Consider the following 17824-nt stretch of genomic DNA (forward strand, 5'->3'; position numbering starts at 1 on the left):
CTTCAAAGGTTTTTTTTCTCTCTCCTGCTGATGATAGCTCATCTCAATTGATTGGACTCTTACAATTGATATGGCTACTCCCACCTTTTCATGTTCTCTGTACGTATAAATATCTTCTTTCTGTATGTTCCATTCTATGCATCCGATGAAGTGAGCTGTCGCCCACGAAAGCTTATGCTCAAATAAATTTGTTAGTCTCTAAGGTGCCACAAGTACTTCTGTTTTTTTAAAAGGATCATAGGGCACTGATGAAGTGCTTCCTCTTTCTCCCCATAAAAGAGCTAGGAAGTGAAGAATTGCAAGAAAATAATGTGACAGAGTAAAAATATATTCTTCACTTCATATACCAAAGAACATTCACTACATCATCCATGCAAAGGAATACCTGTGAGATACTCTTAAAGGTGGCCTGAAATGAGTGGTAGGGCCAAAAACCTGGATTTATGCTTTTTTTTCTTTATGATATTCATAATAAAGTTATGAAAATAAGTGTGTATGTGGTTTAAAGATTTTTTCTTGCTAGTTTTTCTTTCTTTGGAAATATTAAAAATATCAAGTTTGATCTTCCTTGTTTCATTGGAGGTCTCCCTGGGAGCCCTCTCATCCTTTGCATCTCAGACTTGCTTGAGGGGATGATGGTATTAAGCTTTTCCTAGAAGAAAGAGCTTTTCCTCCAGCTGTGTGCAAGATGTCTCAGTTAAATGAGTGTTAACAGAAACACAAAAAAAATCTTATTGAACAGTGTGTATAAAAATAATTCCCCCTCTTAATTTATCAGATGTCACATCCTTGGTATCTGTGATGTCATAAACCCACTAGTTCTTCAGTCATTTATAGACTCTTTCAGGAAAATCAAAATTGACAAGATCTGAAAAGAAAGGAGAGGAAAATTTTAGTTTTTGCAAAAACCTTTCAGGCTTTCATGGAGGAGAAGGTGGTGATCAGGAACAGTCAACATGGATTCACCAAGGGCAAGTCATGCCTGACCAACCTGATTGCCTTCTATGATGAGATAACTGGCTCTGTGGATATGGGCATAGTGGTGGATGTGATATATCTTGACTTTAGCAAAGCTTTTGATACGGTTTCCCACAGTATTCTTGCCAGCAAGTTAAAGTATAGATTGGATGAATGGACTATAAGGTGGATAGAAAGCTGGCTAGATTGTCGGGCTGAACGGGTAGTGATCAACGGCTCGATGTCTAGTTGGCAGCCAGTATCAAGCGGAGTGCCCCAGGCGTCGGTCCTGGGGCCATTTTTGTTCAACATCTTTATTAATGATCTGGATGATGGGATTAATTACACCCTTAGCAAGTTCACAGATGACACTAAGCTGGGGGAAGATGTAGATATGCTGGAGAGTAGGGATAGGGTCTAGAGTGACCTAGACAAATTGGAGAATTGTGCCAAAAGAAATCTGATGAGGTTCAACAAGGACAAGTGCAGAGTTCTGCACTTAGGAAGGAAGAATCCCATGCACCGCTACGGGCTGGGGAATGACAGGCTAAACAGCAGTTCTGTAGAAAAGGGCCTGGGGATTACAGTGGACGAGAAGCTGGATATGAGTACCCCTACATGATTGGGGAATCCTTACTGAGAAGAATAGATAGGCCTGTAACCAGAGCTGATGTAGAGAACACAAGGGTGTGTTGTCTGCCAGGTGCTAAGATAGGGAATGTGGACTGAAGAGGATCCTGACGGGAGTGGGAAAGAATCCACTGATTGTCCTTGATGTGGGAACAAATGATACGGCTAGATTCTCGCTGGTATCAAGGGAGACTATGCCAGGCTGGGGAAGACGCTTAAGGAAATCGAGGCTCAGGTGATCGTCAATGGGATTCTGCCTGTTCCTAGAGAAGGGCAACAAAAGTGTGACAAGATTATGATGATCAACAGATGGCTCAGGCAGTGCTATAATAAGGAGGGCTTTGGGATGTATGGCCACTGGGAGGCATTCATGGACAGAGCACTGTTCTCTCGGGATGGACTTCACCTGAGTAGGGAGGGAAATAGACTTCTAGGATGGAGGCTGGCACAACTGATTAAGAGAGCTTTAAACTAGGAATTTGGGGGAGATGGTTGGGAGAGGTCCAGGTAATCTACATGGCAGATTTTAACATTGAGAGGGATGGAAACAAAGTAAGACAGGATACAGCCGTGGGTAGGAAAATGGACATAGTCTAATAGGTGATACTGGCGGTAGAATGTCTGTGCCTAATCGGGTAAAGAATGTGAGCGAAGCCAAACAGCAAAAATTAAGATGTTTGTACACCAGTGCGAGGAGCCTAGGTAACAAAATGGAGGAACTAGAGTTACTGGTGCAGGAAGTGAAACCAGATATTATAGGGATAACAGAAACATGGTGGAATAGTAGTCATGACTGGAGTACAGGTGTTGAAGGGTATGTGCTGTTTTGGAAAGACAGAAATAAAGGCAAAGGTGGTGGAGTAGCATTGTATATCAATGATGAGGTAGACTGTAAAGAAATGAGTGATGGAATGGATAAGACAGAGTCTGTTTGGGCAAAAATCACATTGGTGAAGAAAGCTACTAGAGCCTCCCCTGGGATAGTGCTTGGGGTGTGCTATAGACCACCGGGATCTGATTTTGATATAGATAGAGACCTCTTTTTAATGTTTTTAATGAAGTAAATCCTAATGGGAATTGTGTGATCATGGGAGACTTTAACTTCCCAGATATAGACTGGAAGACAAGTGCTAGTAATAATAAAAGGGCTCAGATTTTCCTGGATGCGATAGCTGATGGATTCCTTCACCAAAGTAGTTGCTTAACCAACAAGAGGGGATGCCATTTTAGATTTTGTTTTGGTAAGTAGTGAAGACCTCATATTAAAAATGGTTGTAGGGGACAACCTTGGTTCGAGCGATCATGAGCTAATTCAGTTCAAACTAAATGGAAGGATAAACAAAAATAGATCTGTGACTAGGGTTTTTGATTTCAAAAGGGTTAACTTAAAAAAATTAAGAAAATTAGTTAGGGAACTGGATTGGACTGAAGAACTTGTGGATATAAAGGCGGAGGAGGCCTGGAATTACTTCAAGTCAAAGTTGCAGAAACTATCAGAAGCCTGCATCCCAAGAAAGGGGGGAAAATTCATAGGCAGGAGTTGTAGACCAAGCTGCATGAACAAGCATCTCAGACAGGTGATTAAGAAAAAGCAGAAAGCCTACAAGGAGTGGAAGATGGGAGGGATCAGCAAGGAAAGCTGCCTTATTGATGTCAGAATATGTAGGGGTAAAGTGAGAAAGGCCAAAAGAGTTGGACCTTGCAAAGGAAATTAAAACCAATAGTAAAAGGTTTTATAGCCATATAAATAAGAAGAAAACAAAGAAAGAAGTGGGACTGCTAAACACTGAGGGTGGAGTGGAGGTTAAGGATAATTTAGGCATGGCCCAATATCTAAACAAATACTTTGCCTCAGTCTTTAATGAGGCTAATGAGGAGCTTAGGGATAATGGCAGGATGACAAATGGGAATGAGGATATGGAGGTAGATATTACCACATCTGAGGTAGAAGCCAAACTCGAACAGCATAATGGGACTAAATCGGGGGGGCCAGATAATCTTCATCCAAGAATATTAAAGTAACTGGCACATGAAATTGCAAGACCATTACCAAGAATTTTTAATGAATCTGTAAACTCAAGGGTTGTACCATATGACTGGAGAATTGCTAACACAGTTCCTATTTTTAAGAAAGGGAAAAAACATGATCCGGGTAACTACAGGCCTGTTAGTTTGACATCTGTAATATGCAAGATCTTGGAAAAAATTTTGAAGGAGATTGAAGTCAATGGTAATTGGGCCAAAATACAACATGGTTTTACAAAAGGTAGATCGTGCCAGACTAACCTGATCTCCTTCTTTGAGAAGGTAACAGATTTGTTAGACAAAGGAAACGCAGTGGATCTAATTTACCTCGATGTCAGCAAGGCATTTGGTACAGTTCCACATGGGGAATTATTAGCTAAATTGGAAAAGATGGAGATCAATATGAAAATTGAAAGGTGGATAAGGAACTGGTTAAAGGGGAGACTACAATGGGTCATACGGAAAGGTGAACTGTCAGGCTGGAGGGAGGTTATTAGTGGAGTTCCTCCGGGATTAGTTTTGGGACCAATCTTATTTAATCTTTTTATTACTGCCCTTGGCACAAAAAGTGGGAATGTGCTAATAAAGTTTGCGGATGAGACAAAGCTGGCAAGTATTGCCAATACAGAGAAGGACCGGGATATCACACAGGAAAATCTGGATGACCTTGTAAACTGGAGTAATAGTAATAGGATGAAATTTAATAGTGAAAATTGGAAGGTCATGCATTTAGGGATTAGTAACAAGAATTTTTGTTATAAGCTGGGGACACATCAGTTGGAAGTAACAGAGGAGGAGAAGGATCTCGGCGTATTGGTTGATCACAGGATGACTATGAGCTGCCAATGTGATCTGGCCGTGAAAAAAGCTAATGCGGTCTAGGGTGCATCAGGCGAGGTATTTCCATTAGAGATAAAGAGGTGTTAGTACCGTTATACAAGGCACTGTATATCTGGAATACTGTGTGCAGTTCTGGTCTTCCAGTTTGAATTCATCCTTCTTAAACATGGAACAGGTACAGAGAAGGGCTACTAGGATGATCCGAGGAATGGAAAACCTGTCTTATGAAAGGCGACTCAAAGAACTTGGCTTGTGTAGCCTAATCATAAGAAGGCTTAGAGGAGATATAAGTGCTCTCTCTAAATATATCAGAGGGATAAATACCAGGGAGGGAGAGGAATTATTTAAGCTCAGTACCAATGTGGACACAAGAACAAATGGATATAAACTGGCCATCAGAAAGTTTAGACTTAAAATTAGACAAAGGTTTCTAACCATCAGAGGAATGAAGTTCTGGAACAGCCTTCCAAGGGGAGAAGTGGGGGCAAAAGACCTGTCTGGCTTCAAGATGAAGCTTGATAAGTTTATGGAGGGGATGGTATGATGGGATAGCCTAATTTTGGCAATTAATTGATCTTTGACTATTAGTGGTAAATATGCCCAATGGTCTGTGATGGGATGTTAGATGGGGTGGGATCTGAGTTACTGCAGAGAATTCTTTCCTGGGTGTCTGGCTGGTGAGTCTTGCCCACATGCTCAGGGTTTAGCTGATCGCCATATTTGGGGTCGGGAAGGAATTTTCCTCTGGGGCAGATTGGCAGAACAGTCCAGGGGAAGGAAGTATATTGTTTTTTTTTTTCCCCTTGTTCTGGAGACTTAAATAAGAGCATCTTAGAAAGTGTAATGACTTTTAAGCTTTGAAAAAATAACACAGTCCCGAGTGCTTGCATATGTCCAGTTTACTGTTGGTATGTGCTTGCCCTTGCGAACAGTTATCGGAGAACTTTTTCCCTCAGCAGTACCCATTGGGGCAGATTGAGCTCCCTCTGCTGGCATAAACCACTGCATGTTGGCATAAGAGAGTGGGGCTGCCCCCCAAGCCTCCCCCCAAGTTACTTCATACTGCCAGTGACAATTGTCAGAGCGATCTTACAGAAGTTAGTGTGTTTCCATGATTCCTTGTATAAAGTATATCTGTTGTTGTTTCTAGTTAGTTAAGGTAGATAGGCTAATTATCCTAGGTCCTTTCGGCTAAAATTTGTGTTCCTTGGTAGTGGGCTCAGTATTGAAAGTATGCCATGCTAACCAGGATTTAAGTCCTGCAGTAAACCCATGCTCAGTGACTCACACCCGACCAGTTTAAAATGCTTGGGAGGATCTCATATCAGTGACAAATGCCACATCTGTAAGGTATTTAAATCCCCCACTTTTTATTACTGACCTTGGCAATACCTCCCAGCTTTGTGTCATCCACAAAGAGGAATAGAATGGTGAGATTCAAGTGTTTATTCATGGAGGCAGCACTTTGGCCTCTGCCAGAATCATCTCATGCGGAAAGCATCCTGAGTATTTTGGCTTTGGTGCAGAGCACACCAGAAATGTCTGTGCCTTCTTGGTCCAACTCATCAGTGCTGAAGAAAAGGCTTAGAGCTTTCTCAGGCTTGGACCATGCTTGGCCAGGTCGGTACCTAAGCCTGGTAGAGACAGACAGACACTCCAAGAAATATGCTGGAGAAAGTCTCTCAGTGGAGCAAGTTCCAGCTAAAAAGAGGAGTTCGCTGCCTCCAGAACCTGTGCCAGGTCCATTGAAGGCATCTCCAGAAAAGCCTCCGAGGCAGACCTATCAGCCACTGCTGTGTACATCCTCCCTGGGGGTATACACATCCCCGAGAGACCTGCTTACCCTCTCAGTACCAGTATCTCCGGCAGTGCAAGGAAGTTTGCATTGAGTACCATTGCATGCAGCTCCTATCTCACCATGTCAGGACATCACTGTACTGTTACCTATCAAGCCTATTCAAAGGTCAATGCAGTCTAAGTGCAAGCCTCTGATGATTTCTCTGGTGCCTCCTTTCCTGGACTTGAGGTACTTGTCCCTGGTACCGACTGGCTTTGTGCGCTGTTCCCGTCTACCCGCTCCCTCCCGCATGTCTGATGGTTCATACTCTTCATCCTCTGACTCAGAGGTATGTTTGTCTGTGTCCTATCCAAGACAGAAGTCGTACCCTTAGACAGACACTTGGCAGATGTGGGCAGTGCAACAGTCTCAACACTGGCCTGCTCCTACCTTCAAAGGACAATGGCCCAGTCAAGGTTGGGTTATCAGTAGCCTTTCTGGATACTGTGGGGTGTTCTTTACCACACTTGGTCTTCCTCGCAAGCCGCCTCATTCCATCTCATCAAGACCTCTGTGAGGTTACTGGCACAGAGGACATCATTCCGCACTAGCTGGTACTGACATTAGTACCAAACACCCAGCTGCATCTCAGACAGCTTCCCCACCACACATCATGGAGCAGCCACCTGCCTAGAATCCTGTGGCATCCTCTTCCTTGTCTCCAGATGAAGAAATGGGGACACTAAGTGATTCACCACTGTCAGAAGACCACAGGGCTCACCAAGACCTATTGAGAAGGGTGGCTTCTGTTCTAAATATTCAAGCAGAGGAGTTGAATGAAAGATTCCACAAGTTGGTGGACATTTTGGTATTGGCAGCCCCTGCCTGGGTGGAGCTGCTGATCAATGAAGCCACCATGGAGCCAGTCAAAGCACTATTGCAGACACCATTCTTCTTACCTCCCGCAGCAAAGCGAGCGGAGAGGAGGTATTATGTCCCTTCTAAAGGATATGAGTATTTGTATTTCCACCCTTCCCCAGATTCCTTGGTGGCGGCAGCTGCTAATGAACAGGAGAGACAAGGACATCAGGCATCCTTCTCCCTGTGCTGGAAAACTCCCCAAGTGGACTGGTTTCACCCAGGGTAAAGTTTCTGTCTTCACTCAAAATTTCTCTCCAGGTAGTCTCTAATTCCATGTCAACCAGGCAATCTGCTTGCCCCATGCACATAGAGACGAGAAGAGGCTTCATTCATTGGATGTGAGAAGGGCTTTGGCTTTCTACCTGGACTTTACTTAGCACTTTAGAGCCTTCACACAGTTGTTCATTGCAGTTGCGGATGGGATTAAGGGCTACTCAGTCTCCACTTAGCGCATCTTGTCCTGGATCTTATTGTGCATTGGTTATGCTATCAGTTAGCTGAAGGTACTCCGCCACCACTGGTGCATTCTATTAGAGTGCAAGCAATCTTACTGGCCTTCTTGGTGTATGTATCTATTATGGGTATTTGGAAAGCAGCAATGTAAAATCATAGAACTATAGGGTTAGAAGGAACCACAAGGGTCATCTAGTTTAACCACTTGCCAAGATGCAGGGTTTGTTTTGTCTAACCACCCAAGACAGATGGCTATACAGCCTCTTTTTGAAACCTCCAGTGAAGGAGCTTCCATAACTTCCCTAGGCAGTTTGTTTAATTGTCCTTCTGTTTTTACAGTTAGGAAGCTTTTCCTCAGATTTAGTCTAAATCTGCTATGCTGTAGTTTGAACCCATTGTCTCTAGTCTTGCCCTCTGTAGCAAGAGAGAACAATGTTTCTCTGTCTTTTTTATGGCAGCCTTTCAAGTATTTGAAGACCACTATCATGGCCCCCCCCTTAATCTCAATTTTTCCAAACTAAACATCCTTCAGCCTTTGCACATATGGCTTGCATTCCATCCTTTTGATCATCTTTGTCACTTGCTTCTGGATTTTCCAGTTTCTCTACATCCTTTCTATGCAGTGGTGACCAAAATTGGACACAATACTCCGAGGCCTAACCAGCTCTGAGTAGAGCGGTACTGTTCACCTACTGTGACTTGCATGCTGTGTCTCTGTTAATGCAACCCAAAATTGAATTTGCTTTTTCTGCAACAGCGTCACATTATTTACTCATGTTGAGGTTGTGATCCACCACAACTCCCAGATCCTTCTCAGCAGTGCTCCATTCTGTATTTATGCATTTATTTTTTCTTCCCTAAGTGTAGCACCTTAAATTTGTCTTGGTCATCAGTACATGCTTTTGCTTCACATTATGCCATTTCTAGAGATAATGCTAGCTTTGGACGGGTTGTGTTATAATCACTATTCAAGTAGATTCCAAACCCATGTCCTTGCATGTTTTGCTTGTGTGTAAGAATTAAAAGTTGAAGAATTAAAAAAGTTACTTACCTTTCTGTAACGGTTGTTCTTCGAGATCTGTTGTACATGTCCATTCCATAACCTGCCCACCTTCCCCTCTCTATCTGCATCTATACAGTACAAAGGAACTGAGGGGGGTTGGCCCTGCCCTCTTTTTCCAGCATGCAGTGGCCTGGCCAGCAGAGGGAGCTCGAGCAACCCCAGTGGATGCCATTGAGGGGGAAAAAAAATTCTGATAACTGATCACGAGGATGAGCACACACCTAATGTAAAATGGGCATAAGCAGCACATCTTGAACAACAGTTACAGAAAAGTCGGTCACTTTTTTTCTCTTCCGAATGTAAAGTAATACATTTCAAGAATGCCTTACTTAAAATCTTTTACAACAGTTGAAAAATGTCCAAAGGCTTTTTAAATTTATTTATAGTATAAAGAATTTAAATAAAATTAAATTAGTATTCTTTTTCAGGAGCATAGCTTCATGGATATGCAGTGTACACACACACACACACACACACACGTGTGTGTATATATATGCACATTTATAAAATCTGCTAAGAAAGGTGCATTGTATTTTCCACTTGTTTCTTTACCTCTCTTTGTCAGTGATGTTGTCAAGGAAACCCAAATCTGTGAGAAGCTTTGCTCTACTTTTTTAGATTCCATAGAAAAAGAGAGATTATTTCTATCCCAGTGTTAGTAACAGAAACAAATTTGCATTACATTTCTATTCTTTCTAATGTGTTCATGTACTTACTTATTTTTTATTAGAAGCAGATTTTGTTTCGAGCAGAGCATAAAATAACTACATAGTGAAGATCAGAGTCTATGGGAATATAGTGAAGATCTTTAGTTAACATTGGTTTCTTTGTATCAACTTTAGTGTAAGCAGTATTATCACACAAAAATATGTTTAAATGTCATTAAGGCAGAGCTAGCCTTTGAGGCTTTGGAGAGCTGTTGTCTGCGGGTCCCCCTAATTTAGGGGAACAAGAAATGCAATGAAAAATTTCCACATTCATTTAAAAAAATTCTAGCCCCTTGTGAAGTTAGCCTTCGGAATACAAACCAAGCATTAGAGTTGAAATCTTGTTCCTGATTTTTTCTAAAGATCATAGATTATTTAGTTTCCTTGCTACTATGATAGAGAAAATGCCTATTCATTCTGACTTTGAGTAGGAGTTGAAAAAGAAGCTACAGTACAAAGTCTTGCCACAGTAATACAGACTGTTGTCATTGGAAAAACTTAATTTGATCCTGTGCTTGCCTGTGGCACAAGGAAGGTTAGCAGAAGTATCCAGCATGGTTCATTTGCCACCAGCATATGGAATTGGTGCAGTTGAGCTGTTTCTAGGCTCATTGCTTACTGTACTGCCTAGGATCTATGACAAACCTGGAGATGGTCCCTGAAATCTAGCTGTGCTCAGTCAGTCTACTGTCAGATTCACCAGCTCAGCTGGCTGTGAGCTACGTGAGGAGTCCAGTCTGCCAAGATTTTCAGAAAAAAGGACAAAACAGTTTCCTTTAATAGGAACAAGGGACAGGCCTGAAAACAGGGACATATAGTAATCCTATAGTTTGTAAAAATGAGATCTTGTTCATTCATCTTAATGGGCAGTCTGATTTCGATATGGGGTGGGGGAATAAGTAAAATATATATATTGAAGGGGAAGGACATGTGTGTGGAGTTAGTAGTCATTAACTTCAATTGGATTGGGTCTATATACTGTAGAGTTTATATAGTGCCTTTCACCTAAGGCCTTTACGAACAATTAAGCCTGTCAACACTCTTGTGAGACAAATAAGCAGTAGTATTCCCAGTTTAATGAAAGAGTGAATATTGATGCACAGATCTGCTATTTGCTCAGGGTCACACAGTGAGTGAGTAGCAAAATTATAAATAAAGCACAGGACTCCTGGCTCAAGACCATAGCTTTAATCACTAGACTACCCTGTCTCCCATGTTTAAGTGATATTTCAAATTAATTTGGGCCATTAGGACACACTGGTTATGTTTTTTTAAAGAGTCAACCAGTGGCATTTCCAGGATCTAACATTGTGGGTGACAAGGAATCCCCAGATAGGGGGATTTAACCATAATCATTCTTTCACCACAGCAGGAAGTCTTAATTTAGAGCAATAAAGTTAATTGCCATTAGGTATATTTAGAACTGTATTGTACCAGTGTATTACTCCCTGAGTTACTGTATATATGCTGATAATAGCTAAACACATTGCAAGCAGGTGCAGCATATAATGCTTTGGTACAGCTGCCACTCGTGTGATAGCTGGATTGGCAGAGCTTTTCCATAGATTTCTTCAACCCTTTTGCAGACTCCCTCAGTGGATAGTAAGATCCAGGAATAAGAGGTCTAAAACAATTCTTATCCGTTTTTGTTTTTTGTTTGTTCTTATTTCTTTATTAAGTTTAACAATAAAAACAGGTAATAACACACAATGAATAGAGAGAGTGCTGCAATACACCAACAGCAGTGCTATGTCAGCTGTGATCAGTGGAGGTATTTGAGGTAGAGCCCACTGGTGAGCTGGCAGAGTCACTAGCCATGGTGCTATTCTACAAGCACAATATACTGACCTGCAAAAGTACTATTCAATATCCAGTGTGCCACCAAAGCTAAAAAGCTGCTATATATAGTACGCATAATTAGATAGCACCTTTCCCCCCATCCCATGAAAACAAAAGGAGAAAACTAAGGCAATATATATAGTTGTTCTTCCACTTGAAAATGGCTAAGACTACACCTCTACCCCGATATAACGCGACCCGATATATCACAAATTCGGATATAACGTGGTAAAGCAGCGCTCCAGGGGGGCGGGGCTGTGTGCTCTGGCGGATCAAAGCAAGTTTGATATAATGCGGTAAGATTTTTTGGCTCCCAAGGACAGCGTTATATTGGGGTAGAGGTGTATATTCTTTAGGAAGCAGAACATAGATGCTAAGATTGCAACTATGCTCTGCATAAAGTACTGAGTAGACTACTTTTGGTAGTAGTTAGTGGCTAGATTCTGCAAGGTGTGAATACCTCCTTCAAGGTGCATATCCAATAATATTACCAACTACTCAATGAGGATTGAGGGCACTCTGGGACTGGCTTTGATGGGAACCAAGGTTCCCTCCCCAAATAGAAATAAACAAAAGGCTTCCCTTATAGAAAAAACAGTTCTTTACCGAGGAGAAGACTTTTCCCTTTGCTGTACACTGACCACCAGCAGCTTTCTTCCCATCCCTCCTCTGTCTCCTGGAAGAGATTTTTAAAGGTCACAGGCTGCCTTTAATTGTCCATAATTAACTTGAGGTAACCTCTTTCAGTTTATAGGAAAAAGGGCTTTAATTATTTTACAAAAGATATTCTATAACCTTTTCAGAACTGTCAAGTCTGACTTTGTCACAGGAACTAATTAAACTTCCGTGGAGGACTCTCTTTATTTCTTGTCCTAAAGTATTCTGGCCACTGTTAGAGAGAGGATACTGGACTCAGTGGCCCACTGGCTTGATACAATATTATATTTCCTATGCTGCTTTGTTCTTCAGGTTATAAACATCCTAAATGAATAACGTGTACATTTATGAGGTACAACACTATGTCCATGATCTATGTAAACAGGACAGGAAGCATCACGTCATGCGTTCTCTTCAAAAAGCCAAATGCCTATTGTCTGGAGCAGTGGTTCTCAATCTTTTTACAATATGTTATATGGGCCGTGTCCAATACTACCTGTATGGCCAGGAGGATGTCACAGGGGCTGCAGCTCTGTGCTGATTGGGCCGCAAGTGGGCCGCGGGCCACAGGTTGAGAACCACTGGTTTAGAACCACAAAAACCCTAGGTGCCAAGGAAGCTAAAGGAACTCAAATATGAAATTGAAGAACTGCTAACTGTGGTATGTAGCCTATCACTTAAATCAGCCTCTGTACCACATGACTGGTGGATAGCTAATGTCATGCTGTTTTTAAAAAAGGGTCCACAGGCTGGTAGATCTAACTTCAGTACCAGGCAAATTGGCTGAAACTATAGAAAAGAACAGAATGATCAGACACACAGATGAAAACGATATGTTGGGGAAGAGTCAACAGCTTTTGTAAAAGGAAATCATGCCTCACCAATCTATTAGAATTCTTGAATGGGATCAACAAGCATGGGTGATCCAGTTGATATAGTGTACTCGGAATTTCAGGAAGTCTTTGACAGGGTCCCAAGCCACAAGCTCTTAAGTAAAGTAGGCAGTCATGGGGTAAGAGAGAAGGTTGTCTTATGGATCATTGGTAAAAAGATAGGGAACAAAGTGTAGGAATAAATGGTCAGTTTTCGCAGTGGAGAGAAGTAAATAATGAGGTCTCATGAGAATCTTTATAGGGACCAATGCTGTTCAACATATTCATAAATGATCTGGAAAAAGAGGTAAACAGCGAGGTGGCAAAGTTTGTAGATGATACAAAATTACTCAAGATTAAGTCCAAAACTGACTGTCAAGAATTACAAAGGGATCTCACAAAGCTGGATTACTGGACAAGGAAATCGCAGATGCAATTGTGTTAATAAATGCAAAGTAATGCACATTGGTGAACATAATCCCAACTATACATACAACATGATGGAATCTAAATGAGTGTTACCACTCAAGAAAGAGATCTTGGAGTGTTCTCTGAGAACATTTGCTCAATGTGCGGCGGCAGTCAAAAAGCTACCAGAATGATAGGAACCATTCAGAAGGGGAGAGATAATAAGCAGAAAATATCTTAATGCCCCTATAGATATTCATGGTATGCCCACAGCATGACTAGTACATGCAGTTCTCGTTGCCCCATCTCAGAAAAGATATATTAGAATTGGAAAAAGTACAGAGAAGGGAACAATTATAATTAGACTGTGACTGTTCATCTTAGAAAAGAGATGCCTGAGGGGAGATATGTTTTGATAAAGGTCTATAAAATAATTAATGGTGTGAAGAAAGTAACTAAGGAAGTGTTATTTACCTTTTCACATACCACAAGAACCAGGGGTCACCCAATAAAATTAATAGGCAGCAGGTTTAAAACAAACATAAGGAAGTACTTTTTCACACAAAGCAGTCAACCTGTGGAACTCATTGCCAGGGGATGTTGTGAAGGCCAAAGTATAACTGGGTTCAAAAAAGAATTAGGTAAGTTCCTGGAGGATAGGCCCATCAATGACTATTAGCTAAGATGGTCAGAGACGCAACCCTAGGTCCAGGTGTCCTTAAACCTCTTAACTACCAGAAACTGGGACTCAGTGGAAGACACAATACTAAGCTAGATGACCAGTGTGGCCATTCTTATGTTTTTCTGATCAGAGTACGATATAGCTGGCTCAGCAGATGCACCTTAGGACCTACCAAATGGAGCTTAAACATATCAGTCTGCCATCTTCTATTCAGTGCATAAGTTGTTCCAGTGATGAGTCTCTTAATTTCCAGAGAAAACATTCTTTAAAAGACAAAAAGGTGAAAATGTAAAGGCTTTTGATGTTGTCTTGTTGCTATGTCCCCAGGGTTATCTTTTTGCCAACTTTCAAGTTTGAAAACCCTGCAAGAGATCAAGAATGAAAGAGCAATGTTCATAATGAGCGTATAACCAGTTTTCCCAGCCCCTGACTTATGCCTACCACATTGTCTATAGCAAGGATTGGCAACCTTTGGCATGCAGCCCGTCAGGGAAATCTGCTGGCGGGCCGGGCCGGTTTGTTTACCTGCAGCGTCCGCAGGTTAGGCCGATCGCAGCTCCCACTGGCCGCGGTTCGCCGTTCCAGGCCAGTGGGGGCTGCTGGAAGAGGTGGAATTGAACAGGAGCAATCAGAAAAATTAAGGACCGTTTTCTCTATTCAATGAGTAGGAGTCTCTCTACACAGTTACCTTTGGCATTAAGGGGAATTTCGTTGCTGAAACTTCTCACGTAAGCTTCTATACATATCTCTATAAGAGCAGGTAAGCAAAGGCATCTCATTTTACAAAGCAACAAAATACTTGATTACAGGTCTAATGATAGTTTAAGAGGTGTTTTCAGATATGCTGGAATCAAGGCCTTGCAGCAGATGAATGTAATTATCTTTGTGAATATGCACAGTCACATTATGTGCTTTAAATGTCACATTTGGAAATAGAGCCACATTGCTAGTTAATTAACAATAATTACTAAAGGCAGTGGTTATGTTTCTGGAATTTCTTACCCACTGAGCAAAACATTTTTTGCATGTACAAATTTAGTCATTTAAAATCTAGAATTTTTAACCCATTATTAAAGTGCTTCTGTTGCTTAGTCTCTGAGCATTTCATCTTTGGTTTCCTTGCACAGATAATCACAATAGTTAATAAATCGTAACATTTTACTTTGCCTTCTCTCTTTCAGATAGCCAACACTTTTAATGGCTAAATCCCATAGTTTATAACTATTTTCTCGTGTAAAATTCAAGTAGCACAGCTACTTCAGCAGCTTTGAGACATTCACTCATTCAGAGTCAAGCCACTAGAAATTTTATACTCAACCTCTAGGGCTGGGAGGTCTGAGCTAAATTGTGGATACAACTCAAAGTGCTGTTGTGGAGGCATATTTCCCAGCTGGAACTCTGGGGGAATGTGGCCACTGAGATGCTCCTCAGCTTCAAGAAGGCAGCTCACCTGCACAGGACAATGATTCCATCACACCTACTCTCTTTTGGGGGTTTTAATGATGCTGCCATCACAGGAGATCCAGTGTCCCTGAGCTAAAGGAACATAAGGTCAAGATTATGGCTCGCTTCTTGCACAGGGCAATGGGAAAGGTTTCTTGTACTCTTTCCCTCCTGTGCTCTGTACACTGATATAGGACCATTATGGTATTTTGGTTAAGGCATTGTCTTGTGAGTTGAAGGTCAGTGTTTTCTACCTGATTCTACAAGACGCTTCCTGCATCACCCAGGTCACTAACCTTTTGTTGCCTCAGGTTTACCCTTTTGTAAAATAAGGATAATACTTCCTTGTTGCTCTTGGATATTGTGGATAAATTAATATATGTGACATGCTCAAATAAAACTATAGTGTTGAGTGCCACAAAAAAGTCCATAATAGATCAAGTCTAGGCCTATATGATTTAGTTGTTGCCTCCCCCCCCACCCCGCCCAAAAAAAAAAAAAAAGGTTGGAAAAGGTTTAAAATAACTAACCGTAAGCCTTAAGCTAAAAAATTGTTAATTGGACTGAAATATACAGTCTGGCTGTTCTTTCCGCCTTGGGAGGGGAGGAGGGGTTCTGCATTACCTGCATGAACAAGTAATTTCCATTGAAGTCTTAGCAACAATACATTCCCTGTACAATTTATGTTTTCATAATCAGCTTATCTTTTTAAATATATGAATTGACTAACATTTACAGTAAACCTTTTAGCTCAGATTATATCTGCAGCACATGAAATGCATGATTAAATTAATAATGTTTGGGAATTGGAAAAAATAAATTCAGAGGGGAGCAAGAAAAATTATTAAATGATTGGCGAGACTGAAGATGAATAGAACTAATTATGTATGCTTAGTACAATTGCAATTAATGGGAGCAATAGTAACTATAGATAGGTATTTGAAAGTATAACATCAAGGAGAGAGAGCATTGTTTAGGATGATACAAGAGGTTATAACTATGGGAATGAGCAATGAAATTTAAGATGAGTAATAGGAAATTGGAATCATTAGATCAATCAGATTGTGGAATAGTCTTCAATTTAGTAGATGAAAAGCACAGCAGAAGTGCTAAGTATTGTATCGGGAAGAGCTTCCAAACAGTGAGTTTTGTCAGTCTTCAAAGAGAGTGGTGGAAGGCCTCATTTCCTTCAAGTAATTTGAAAAATGGGCTTGAAAAAGCACAGGAGTTTATAGTGTAGGAAACAATTCTGTATTAGAAAGAGTGGCGTAGAAGGACAAATAGGGCTTTTGTATGTCTAATTTTTGTTTTTTATGAAACTATAAATGGACTGACACTGAATAGAACTCTGTTTTATTAATTTCTTCTTTACATCAAAAGGACTAGATTTTTTCAAAAGTGCTCAGCAACCAACAACTTCCATTTAGGTGTCTGAATATGTGGCCAGATGTATCAAAATGCTTAGTAGCCAGGATCTTCCATTGTTTTCAGTGACCACTTTTGAACTCTGACCAACTCCATTTCGGTGCATAAAGGCGAGTTGAAGTTTTATGAAAATCTGCCTTGAATTGTGAGTGTGGGCACTCCCTAAAATCTGGTCCAGAAGGTTTTACTGTTTTGCAAAATCCTTTGATGATTGGTGGTTTTCAAATGCACAAAAACTAGCTCAAAATAGTTGCAACATTGTTTGACTTTTAAAATTAAATATTGCTGTTCCAAAGCCATAAAATAACGTGAACTCAATTAGGACGAAGTAATGCTTTTGAAATTCTAGGACCATCTGCTCTGTAAATGTCATGCTGCTGTGAGAAACATTGAACCAAATTCTGCCCCAGATGTGTGCACAAATTATTTTATTTAAAAATTTATATTTTAGTAGCATCTAGAGGTCAAGCAGGATATTGCCCTGTTGTAGTAACCACTATTTAAACATAGTAAATGACAGTCCCTGTCCCAAAGAACTTGCCAGTTGGCTTCAACAGATGTTGTGTGCAAGTATGCACATCGAGCCTTGTAAAAATGTAGTGCCTAATCCTGCAGACACACCAACACATGTACAGTTTTGCTCACATGAGTAATACCATTATGTGCCAGGTGATATTACATTTCCAATTCTGTTATTGCTCACCAGGTGGTAACTCTTAATTGTTAGGGGCTCAGGACTTATCAATATCTTATCTCATAAAAAGAACAGGAGTACTTGTGGCACCTTAGAGACTAACAAATTTATTTGAGCATAAGCTTTCGTTGGCTACAGCCCACTTCTGCAACTCCGAAGAAGTGGGCTGTAGCCCACGAAAGCTTATGCTCAAATAAATGTGTTAGTCTCTAAGGTGCCACAAGTACTCCTGTTCTTTTTGCGGATACAGATTAACACGGCTGCTACTCTGAAACTTATCTCATAAAGCAATTTTTTATTTGATGCCAAATCTCCAGCATCGAGTGCTGTGTTGATTTTAGCCCTGAAGGCATGAAGAATTTAGTTCCTATGTAACTGTTAAGGTTAAGATTTTGTCACACTTATTTTTAGTAAAAGTCATGGACAGGTCA

At 40.9% G+C, this 17824-nt stretch overlaps 1 protein-coding gene across 1 annotated transcript in view; it reads left to right on the plus strand.

The window, feature by feature from the left end:
* The window catches only part of WDR25 (WD repeat domain 25), a 120582-nt gene that overhangs the window by 33980 nt on the left and 68778 nt on the right, over positions 1-17824 (plus strand). The window lies entirely within an intron of this gene.

Source organism: Malaclemys terrapin, chromosome 4, assembly GCF_027887155.1.
Source record: "Malaclemys terrapin pileata isolate rMalTer1 chromosome 4, rMalTer1.hap1, whole genome shotgun sequence".
Lineage (NCBI taxonomy): Eukaryota > Metazoa > Chordata > Testudines > Emydidae > Malaclemys > Malaclemys terrapin.